The sequence below is a fragment of the Rhinolophus sinicus genome, linkage group LG10, assembly GCF_036562045.2.
Source record: "Rhinolophus sinicus isolate RSC01 linkage group LG10, ASM3656204v1, whole genome shotgun sequence".
Taxonomy (NCBI): Eukaryota; Metazoa; Chordata; class Mammalia; order Chiroptera; family Rhinolophidae; genus Rhinolophus; species Rhinolophus sinicus.
This window is the reverse complement of record NC_133759.1, coordinates 105,622,334-105,634,404: the sequence shown is the minus strand read 5'-3', so window position 1 is coordinate 105,634,404 and position 12,071 is coordinate 105,622,334.

Sequence of the window (12,071 nt, the reverse complement as noted above, 5' to 3'; positions counted from 1 at the left end):
GGAGAAAGATCACATCCCTTCTTGCAGAATCACCACTGTTGAATTCTAGACTGGAGGCATCTCAAGAAATCATCGGCCCAAATCTTGGTTTTGCTCTCAGCACTGTGTGGCTTACCCAGAGCAAATAGAAATCAATAAATATTTCCTCAACGAACACACAGGTGCATTGTCGAAGTGACACACCCCGCCACCCACGTAAGAAAAATACAATCTTGACATAAATTAATAATATTCAGCAACCCTTTTCTCCCCCCGGGAAGCTCGACTGTGACAACATCCGCATTCAGTGGCCATAGGTCAGGGCTGGATCTTTTAGGCTCCAACTCTCCTTACTTTTTTTCTTTTTTTTAACACTGTCCCCCTCAACCACAAACATCATAGGAGATGGGTCCTGTGAGAGCTGAAGAGCAGAAATGAGGAATCCATAGTTAGCTGAATAAAGAGGAAATGCACAGCAGAGCAAAAGGCCTGTGTTCAAATGGGGCTCTGAGCTTCACCAGCTCTCTGGCTTTGGACAAGTCAGTTCAAGCCTCTGAGCCTCAGTCTTCCCCTTCTAGGAAATGGGGCTAAGATGTCAACCACCAGTCGTGGGGAAGAATAAGCAAGTCTGCAAACAGAGTGGTGGCCTGGGCTTGGCACACGGCTGAGGCTCTGGGCACTGAGGGCCAGGAGATCCTCATGCGTCCAAATCTGTGTTTGTCTCCACTGTGTGCCCTGCAGGCACAGGGAGCAGTTTGTGGCAGTGCACCTCTCGGTTTACTTTTCCCTACAGCCTGGAAGACCACATTAATGAGGCTTAACTTCTAATTATAGGGTGAAAGCTTATTGCCTCCAATATCACATTCAGATACAGGGAAATGGTCCCAAATAACTTATTTATGTATGAGTGGATAAATGGGCAGATGAATGGATTTGAAGGCTGTTTATAAAAATGTACCAAATATAATAAAACAGAGAATGAAATCATAGGTGTGGGAAAGCAAGGTGAGCAGGAGGGTGGTGTTAAGAGGAGTTCACACACAGGGACTCGAACTCGAGGTGCCCCCCAACACGATGACTGACGAGCTGAGCTCCCAGTTGTCAGAACAAAAGTTGTCCCTTATTCCCAACACATTGTGATTACAATCAACTGTCTTTGCTCCCATGGGGATGAAACTACATGAAATAAAGTCTCTGCTGTGACTCTCATCTAAAGCTAACAGATCAATTAAAAATATTCTGAAGAAATTAGAAAATATGGGCCAAGAATCTTGCTATGCCCCTTTATTCAACATCTGGAGATTGTCCATGCCCAGTCATGGAAATGTCCACTGACGTATTTATCACCCCAAGAGAGGCTCCTGTGCACAAACACTAATCGTCCACCCTCTTTCAAAACTACAATTAAAAAAAAAAAAAAAAAAAAGGAAAGACTACATTTTCAGCTAGGCCAGCCTTTAATACATGCAAAGGACAGAGTCCCAAAATACTCCCGCCCACACCTCTCCATCACCACACCCACCCGCCCACACCTCTCCGTCACAAAGCCCACCAGCCTCCAGAGGGATTTCAGGATCCAGGACTTGGATGAAAGCCCCTTGGCTGCTTCTACCAAAGCACCATGCTGTGTGGTGTCTGTCCGGAGATAGGAACAGGGAACGGGGGTGTCGAGCAGAAGAGAAGTCCCGAAGTCTGAGGGCAGCAGTGAAAAGCTCCAAGACCCATATCCCTGCTGAAGCCTGACCCAGGCAGGTGTTGCGGAAAGTGTCACAACTAGGGACGAGGACAGCTGGGCTACAGGGAGCTACAAAAGAAGTGTTGATGTGGGAAGTTCTCTGGGTGTACAACGCTGCAGGACGCTAATAGCCTGTGTGTAAGGAAGGGGAGGAATCAGAGTCTATGTTTGATTGCTATTCGAATAAAGAAACTCAAGAAGGACGGAGGCCCAAAAACACTAGTGTGAGTGATTAATCAGAGAGGGTGGGGACAACAGAGACAGGAATGCACGTGAGATTTCTCACCGTATACTTTTGTATGTTGTTTTTATTTTTTAACCATTTGAAAGTATTACCAATTTTTTAAAAATATAAATTTAAAATAAAACCTAAAAATTATCCATAGAAAAAAAGATTGGAAGGAAATAGGCCAAAACGATAACAGCAGCTGTCTTTGGATGGTAACCTAAGCATGAATTTTTTTGTCCCCTCCTTCCGCCTCTCCCCTCCCCCTCCAGTTCAAGCCATTGTTTCTCAGTCTAGTTGTGTAGGACACAGCTCCCTGGCCCATGCTGGTCTTATGAGCCTTGTGCTCCCCCCGCTGAGGCAGTCGGTCACCAGTCTTTGGTCGGCTGCTCACAGCAGCTCACGGCAGCTCTCGCCAGCTGCCGGCCACTCATGCTGGCCACCACCACTCATGGCAGCACATGGTAGCCCACGGCAGCTCACAGCAGCTCATGCCAACCTCCGCTGCTCACGGCAGCCCAGCTCCAGAGAGAGAGCGGTGGTTCACAACCTTAGCTGCAGAGGGCACAACTCACTGGCCCATGTGGGAATCGAACCAGAGAGCTTGGCATTAGGAGCACGGCGCTCCAACCACCTGAGCCACCGGCCGGCCCTGAATTTTTTTCCTTTGAAGTTATTTTCCAAATTTCCTAAATGAACACATGTGGTTTTTCACAATGAAAAGAACATGAGCTTTTTTAAAAACTGAACTAAAGTATTTTCAGAATTATGATTTCTGCTATTTATATACATCAGTCACATGACGTATAAAGCAGAAGTCAGAATTCTGACAATATCATATCGATTTATTTTTCATTCCCTGTAAATTACGTTGACCTGCAGCTGCCCACCCACCCATTGCTTCCAAGGGCCAACCAACTGCTGGGCTTTGAATTTCAAACAAGACTTGCAATGGCAGCAGCAAGAAAACTGTTTTGAAAGTCTGGCTGTGTTGAGAAAAGGCATTTCTAAATTCCAAACTGCTTCTTGCAAAGAATAGTATGAAGTGGTCTGAACATAGTAGCCACCTTTAGAAAAGTTAGGATTTGACAGGAGGGGAGTTCTCCAGGTTTCCTCTGTAGCAGGAAGGAGGAAAAGCCCTCTGGTCTGAAGGTGGTACCAAGGATGCAGAGAGATGCAGATGAGGTGGCTGGGATCACCCTCCCCGTGATTTCTGAAGGACCCAGCCATGCTACCCCTCCCTGCGCTGTGGCTGGGAGTCATGGAGGGTCCATCAGGCAGAGAAAGCCCAGATACACTGAGGGCAAGGGAACTGCTATGGGCCGTATGGTGTCCCCTCCCCAACCATATTCAGGTGATCAAGTCCCAACCCCCAGTACCTCTAAATGCACTTAAGGTCTTTAAAGTGGTGATCGAGTTAAAATGAGGCCAGGAGGCTGGGCCCTAATCCAATTGGATTGGTGTCCTTATAAGAAGAGGGAGAGTCACCAGGCGTGTGTGAGAACAGAGGGATGACCATTGAGGGCACAGTAAGAAGGCTGCCAACTGCAACCCAAGGAGAGAGGTCTTGGAAGTAACCGACCTCGCCAACATCTTGACCTTGAACCTCCAGCCCCCAGAAGATACATTACTGTTGTGTAAGCCATGCAATCGACGGTATGTTGTTATGGCAGCCTTTGCAAATGAATAAAGAAACCATTTCGAAGAATGTTCCCAGCGCAACATTGAGTGGCCAAGCAAAATGGAGATGCCACCTGGCATGGTTAGGTGCTCCGAGGAATGCGAGTATCCGTGGATGCACAGAGGCTCACGGCGGGGGAGGGGGGGAACCAGCTGCCTCCTAACACAGGCTCCTCACCAAGGGAAGCGGAGAGACCACAGACCTCAGTGGATGCTGGTGTGACCCACAAACAGACCAGGACCTGCACGAGGTTCCAGAGACAGGGCCCGGTCAGCCACGCCACAGCAGGGCCCACGGGACAGCTGCAGTGCGGAGTCCCCCACACAGCCACAAAGGCCCCTGGGGAAAGGGGACAGGAGGAAGAGGAGGAGGAGAGGAAGGAGCCCTGAAAGCCTAAGACTGTTTTCATTCAGAAGCATTTAAGTTCCCTTTAACAGATGAGTTTGAGGTTTTCCCACTTTTATTTTTACCTTTGAATTATTGTGGATTCATTTCCAACCAAACCATGGCGTTACTGATGGTGAAAAATCCACCCATAAATGAGACAGCAAAAAGAAAATGACATGACCTTGGTCAAAGCCATGAATGAGCTTAAGGCTTTGGAGCATTGACTTTGAACTGCCTTGAAGGCCATTCAACTGGGTAGAGTTCCAGGATCCCCAAGGGCCTCGGGTAGCATGAGCCCTTCTCTGGAGATGTGGCACGGACCTCAGAAGCCGCATTATATGAGGTGCTGGCCTGTCTCACCAGAGGGTGAGTTCCAGTCTAACAGCTTGCAGGTCCTCCGCTTTTTTCCACTTTTAAAAGAGCAGATGTTCTCCTGGGAAAGAGATATTCAGCTACCCAAACAAATAAGAGAATTGGAGGAATGGAAATAAACCAGACCTCCGCCTGCCACCGTGGCAGTGCCCAAAGAAATCACATTAGCTGGAGGGGAACACCCGGCCCAGGGAGGGCTGTGCAGCTTGGCCGGCTCCTGACCTGAGCGAATGACAAATACGACTGTCTTTGTTCTGGTTCTCGGGGTGAAGGAGGGTCTGTGGGTTATTTGTCTAGCTTGTTGACTCTCATAAAAGACATTCATAAATTTATTCTTAGTGCCAGGGGTGCTTACTAGTGTCAAAGTGGAGCCTTTTCAGACAGTTGCTCCATGTTAAAACAAGCCACTCGATGCGTCTATAAATAATTGTCTGGGCTTCGTTTCGCTCACAAACAGCTTTTTCTCTCTCTCTCTTCTCTTTTTAAAATCAACTCTAAGATGATTTCATAAACAACGGGAGGAATTTCCCATTAATATTAAAGTGTGTCTGGGTTGGTCATTTTAATAGAACTTTCCAGAGGGAACAAGTAGTCCTTCCATCTTGCCCATGTGAGACCTGTTCCCTTTTCAGAACAAGACATTTGGCAGCCCAGCCTCACTAGGACCAGTCACAGCTTCCCCTCCCCACCATCCTATGTCCGTCTCTTTCACTGCTTTGGCCAAAAAGGAGGAACCCAGCAAGGCTGGACATCAGCAGCCTGAGCCAGTCAGGAGAATGTGTCACCACCCCGGGGACTTCAGTTTTTCTACTCTGACCTCAGATCTCTAGAATTTTACTTTCCAAGCCACCACCCATCTAGGATATAAAGGTGGAGTTATGGCTATGTATTTTAGTTTCTATAAGAGAACTCCCCCTAGCCAGCCCCCTGCAAATAACAGGGGCTTAAAAGAAGACAGACATTTATTTCTCTTTTACCTAAAAGTAGTTTAGAGACAGACCACTTACGGTTGCTGTGGTGGCTCCACAGTATCACCTCCTGTCTTTGAAATTCACCATCCTTGACATGTCACCCCATGTTCCAAGATGGCTGCTCAAGTCCAAGCAGCATGTCTGCATTCCAAGCAGCCAGAAGAAAGAGGAGATGAAGGATGTTCCCTCCCATTTAAGGTCATGTCCTGAATTAGCATACAGTACTCACTGGATAGAATTTAGTCAGACGACCTCACCTAGCTGCAAGGGAGTCTGGGACTAGCTAGGCAGCAGGGCTTCTTAAAGAACAGACATTGGAAAGAGTGGACATTGGGAGGCCACTAACCATTTCAACCACAATGAAGACTGCACTAGATCACCTCTCATGAAGTCTGCCAGCATCTACAACTCCAAATAACTACACAGTACTGCCACTGTTCTATTTTTAAAGAGTTGCAGTTTTCACAGCCTCTCTTTTGAAAACTCACTTTCTGCCCTTCACTTTTTCCTTCTTCAGAGTGGGGATTCTGAGAAGTTGGACTGCCAGACTGAATTCAAGCTTAGTTTTCACCAAGTCAGGACCACATACATGTTGTAAATTCCTGCCCCATGAGCCTTCGCCTACACTCTGAAGGTCCTAAGAAACCAGGCCTGGAAACTGTCCCAGGAAGATCACTACAAATACAACTTGAAATCAAAACTTGCATCTAACTTCATTCCTGCTACACACAGGAATCAGCTCAAACCTTCCAGCCTTCATGGTCCACACCAAGGAAGGTGCCAAAAGCCAGAGAGCAAAGCTGCTCTGGCAGGGATTAACCCTGAGCTCCATTAAAGAATAAGGCCACTTCCTGGCCCAGACCTGCAGACCTCATGGACAGTCTCCTGCTCCTTTGGGTCCACCCTGGATTCTACAGACCAACCTCAACTTGGACCAAGCATCTGTCTGAGACCCCAGACACTGTGCCTGCCTTGCCATGTGGAATTTCAACAGACCATACGTGGCCTGTATTCGCTGACCTCCTGGTGCTCTGCTGCCCTCTGGGCCACTCTGCCAGTCCAGCTCAGTGCCTGCTCCCCTCTGCACCAGCTTCATCATTGCCAGTGACCAGTGCTATTGAGCATCAAGTGTCAACAATGTCCTCCACATGAAATCCACCCACCCACACTGGGTGGGTCGCGTGAGTAGAGTGAGTAGTAAAAGGATGCCCGAGCAGTTGTCATGGAGAGACAAAGTAAGAAAACTACAAGTAGGAACGGGGAGAAAAAGCAAGCCACAACACAGCCTTTCTTAAATTGCATTCAGTGACGGTACCAGGGCCATGCAATATTGGTAGGTGTTGCCACCCCCAAAGGCGTGGTCAGCTAAGTTCGTAAATCATCGCTGCGAGAGACTCATACCTTAGCAAATTAAAGGCTCTGAGAAGGCCTGCAGAATTTCCTAAGCTGCTTAACTAACCCGTTTCCTTCTGGAACGTCTTTTAATACCTCATGAAACCAGTGCTCATCAGAACACCAAATGAGGCAGTAATTCACTGAGGGCCATAGTTACTTCTCTGGTGCTGGAAGCAAACCACCAGCATTCAAATTCTGCTCTAGCACTTTTTAGTAGTGTGACCTTGGGCATGTCATTAAATCTCTCTGTGCTTCAGTTTTCTCATCTGTCACATAAGGGTAATGGTACCTGCTGCTTGGCATGGCTGTGAGCATTAAATCAGTTCATGTGTGTGGGAGGCTTACAATAGTTACATGATAGTGGTCATGGTGATGATGACAACCCAGCATCGGGACACTGTCCACAGCCAACAAGTATGTTTCTCCCAGGGGTCAGGATTCTGATTAAAATCATCTTTATGTCCCCATTGTCCTGCGTACAGCCTTGATGCTCCATACAGTTTCCCCAAAAATAAGACCTAGCCGGACAAGCAGCTCTAATGCATCTTTTGGAGCAAAAATTAATGTAAGACCTGGTATTATATTATATTACATTACATTATATTATATATATTATATTATATTATTATTATATAAGACCTGGTCTTGTATTACAGTAAAATAAGACCAGGTCTTATATTAATGTTTGCTCCAAAAGACTCATTAGAGCTGATTGTCCGGCTAGGTCTTATTTTCAGGGAAACACGGTATGTTTGTTGAATGACTAAACAAACGGAAATGAGAACTATAGCATAAGGAATCATGAAAAGCCACAGATTCTTTGGACAGTGGCTACAGGTGAAAAGCAAAGCAGAATTTTCCCCCAAGGAACTGAAACACATTTGCCTTCCCTAACATGCTTTCAGACCTCTAGTGACCACTTGGAGTGTGGGACAGGACAACTGTGCTTCTCACACACTGTCTAGGAGCTGAAATAGCACACACAGTTTTTGTTTTCCTGCAGAGCCAATTTACTGATCTACCAGGTGGCCTGGGATAGGGTCACGGGTGGGTAACTGAACCATTCAGGTCCTCGGCCTTGGGGAAAATGAATGAGAGACTTACAGAGAGGGTCAGCAGCTGGAACCAGAGAAAGCAGGAGCAGAGGTAAAGAGAAGTCAGGTGGTGATGACAGGTGCTCTGAAAACCCAGACAGAGCGTCTGTGATGGGCTGCGATCTTCTACAAGATCCAAGCCATCATACAGAAACAAATCACGGACGTCTCCCCTTACGTGCACCAACTTCTCCTCTCTCCCGAGCAGTGTATACCCCTCTGTCCATTTTTATTCTTCTACGTACATATCTATGTATTGACACACCTATCCTGCAAACGCCCATATTTTATTTAAATAGTGACAAAGCTCACTTAGTCCCTACATCCCCTGTCAGCCTGGGCTTAAGACTGTAAGAATGGACGAGCAGGCCTTGCCACTGTGGGGACCGAAGGGGAGAAGGAAGCCAAGAGCCCCCACGCACCCTTGCCTCCTCACTCGCCCTTAACATTCCAGGCACTTTCCCAGCTTCGGGATTTCGCACTGGCTGGTCCCTCTGCCTGGGACACTTTTCCCCCCGATGGCCACTCCCCTCCTTCAAGTCTCTGCTCCAACCCCACCTCCCCAGTGAGGTCCTCCTTCAGGGACAGCTGCCACTTACCACCCCCAGCCCACACCCCATGCCCTCACCCTGCTCCAGCCTCTCCCTTTTCCATGGCACTTAGCATCTTTACAGTTGACTGTTCACTGCCCGAACCCCACAAGGGCAGCCTCTTAGCCGATGCAGCTCGAATGCCTACAACACACGCCTGCTCTAAAAGGCACCCGGCACAAATTATGTGAATGGATAGATGGACTCAGGGCAAAAAGCAACAACTTAGGGGAGACATGATTTCCTGCAGTCACTATAGGTCGGGGCCTGGGGTGCTTTCATCTGGATATTAAAGAAAAAGGTGGAAATTCGAGCCACTGAGATGGGGAAAGAGGTACGGTATCTAGAGAATGATACTTCCAAAACCTACTAACAGTGATTTCCACTGGGGCTGGAATTATGAGTGATTTGAGTTTCATATTTTCTATAGTTTCCATTTTATATATAAAATAACTATAAGTATAAATGTAAATACCGGGGGTGCCAAAAAAATATATACAAATGGACACTTTGGTCAGCGTTGCTCAAGCAGTAGTTCGCCATAATTAGAAGTGTCTGGATGCTGATGGTAACCACTCTGAGCACCTCTTGTAATTGCAGAAGTCAAACGTGACTTGTATTCATCTTTTGTTATCAGTATATATTATTATAATTTTAAGTTTTCCTTTCTTAAAATGTGTATACATTTTTTGGGCACCTTCTGTATATGTAATAATATATAATAAGTAATATAAATGTTGTTTTTATATTTTCTATAATACATATTTAAAATATAACATAGTTATATATTTATAAACATATATTATTTGAATTTTTATAACACACCTACATGTAACTTTTGTAATATTAAATTTAAAGAGTGAAGTGAATGAATGCACACTGAAACACATTCCATGCTAGACAGCAGGCTCTGGCCCCTGAGAGCTGAGCCCCTGGTTCCAGCCTCCAAGGTCAGGGACAGGTCACCATGGGCACCAGGACAGGGTGAGAGGTCCTTGTGCTGCAACCACATGGCCCCAAAAGCCTGACTTTGGGGCCTAAGCCGCAACCTTCACCTAGTAACAGAGCCCTGATGTTCCCTGGGAAAGTTTCACACACACACACATACACACACACCACTCCAGGGGCGAGGGTGACCCAGGCCAGGACACTCAGAGCATCAGAGATTCATTCAGGGTTGTGCGTGTGACCCAATCAGAATTCACTGTCGGCCTATAGAGCAAACTGCTCTCTTCCACTGGACTTAAGTCTGCCCAGTGCTGCTGGTGGCCATCTTGCCACCACCGGGACAGTACCAGCCTGAGGATGGAGGCAGCACAGAGGAAGGCAGACCCGAGAAACAGTGAGAGTCCCTGATGCACCGTTTGGACACCTGGATGCAGCCATGCCTGAAGCAAGCGCTACCCGTGCACAGCTCAATGTGATGAGCTGATTGTGCTAAGCTCAGTTTTCTCAGACCCGTTACTACAGGGACCTCTGAGATACAGACCTGGGTGTTTCCTGGACTCTGTCCCCTGGGGAAGAAGACTGCTCATGGGCTCTCAGCAAGAACAGAAATAAGGGAGTTTTGTGAACTGAAGAAATGACTGGAGTAGACAGTGTCCCTGCTCCACTCAGACCACACCTGCACCCCAGTACCTTTTGTCTGTTTCTGGTACCCATCCTCCTCCTTCCACGCGTTTTTGTTGCTAAAAACCTGAAGCTGCAAGAAGAATGTGGGAGTTGACATTCCTCTGGCTGGTCCTTAACTGACTGAAGGTCGTGGGGTACAAAAGCCCAGCTCTCTTGCTCAGAACCAGCTCTGCGCGGTAAGTTACAGCCCAGCGTCCCCTGCAAGGGCTGACGTCCTCGGCACGGGCTCTGTCTAAAGCTGCTCTCTTGCTTGGCTGCATGTCCTGCTTCCCCTCCCTCACGGCCTTCCCTGGGGGGCACTCACTTCATAAATCAACTGCACACAAATCCTCCGGGTGACATAACTTACGACACCACGTGCAGACAGCCCAGGCCAAGAGGACTCTGAGCTCAGGGCCAGGGAGCCATCTTTCCACCAACCCCCAGGAGACGGAGCACAGAGACACAGGCTGTTGCTTCTCCCCTTTCCTCTGGCAGCCACAGAGCTGCCCCCAGAATGCCTGCCACCCAGGCTTGTCACACAGGAAAGGAAAACAACCTAGCTCCCTGCCCAAGAAGGGCAGCAGGGTTGACAAGGGACGCTCAGGCACGCCGTCTCTCACCCCACTCTGAGCCCTGGACTGGAGGCCAGCCTGCACAATGCACTTGTATCTCTCCCCTCCTCACACTGTCCTGGTTTTACCACACTGCCTCTGGAATGTTCAGCAGTCACCAGTTCAACTACCATGGTCCAGTGTCCCGGAACTCTAATAGGCAGCTCTCCAGACCCAGTTTGGATTGGGCCACGATGCCATGTGCCAGGCTCACACAATGGGCATCCCAGTTTCTTCTACTCCCAGGGGCACGGGCAGCCAGAACTCAATTTCTACTTCTTTCGCTGCCACTAAATAAGATTTTACTCAGAACTCAAGGCAAAGGAAGCCCTCGCCTCTTGGTGGAGGTCACTCTATGGGGCCCCTCCTGACTGGACTACGGGAGTGTGTAAACCTTACCCCAGGACTGAGTGCTGCTTCTGCCTGCTAAGGAGCCGCACCCCTCCTACCTGTAGGAACCCCAAGACCACGTCACCTGAGGGCTCCACTGGTGAACAGGTGGTGCTACAAACAAGTACACAAAACCTAAGCCACAGAGATGGGTTGGAGCAGACCCATGCCCACAGCCAGGCCAATGAGACCCGATGGTAAACCTGGGGGTTAGGCATACTTTCTTTCTGCTGGACATGAAGCTGGGAACACACGAGCCCAGAAACGCCAGGAGCTACTGGGGAGGGTTTGTTGGAGAGTGAAGTCAATACATTTTCTTCTCTGTTGTTATTGGGATTTTGTTGTTGTTTTCGTTTTCTGTGTAAGCCAGTTTAAATTGGGGTTTTTTGCCACTTGCAACCAAAAGCATAAGAACTAATAGAAATACGGTGAGTAAAGGACAAGAGACGAAAGGGCCTCTGGCCCCAGCTCAGCCACTCATTTGTCACATGGCTTTGGTCCAGGCCCTTAAAATCTAAAACATGGGCAGTGGATACGTGACGCAGAGGTTTCTTTCAGGCTTTGAGCAGAACACACCACGTTTCTCTGCCTTCGCCTGCCTTCCCACAGAATTCTCCTTCAAAGCCTAGCTTGAACCTCCAGGAAGCCTGCCTTTCCCTCTAAGCTCTTCGGAATCCCTCCCTGCTTTGAATGCCCGCCGTCTTTACCTGCCTGTGCCACTGACTGGTTCGTACAACGCCTTGATATTTTCAGGCCACAACCCACGCACGTGTGCTATATCCCCCCCCCCTGAAGCTCCTAAGAGCAGCTAAGCACATTACCATATTCCAGGTACCTGTGAAACTGGTACATGGAGGCTCCTATATGACACTCACAGCCATTCTGACAGTGGAGGATGGTTATTGTCTCATATTCAAGATGCTGCATGGAAGCTCGAAACAAGTAAGCCACTTGTCAGAGGTCACCCCGCCAGATGTGCCAGGACAGGGCTTCTTTGAGATGGTAAATTTCTGGGGCATATCCTCT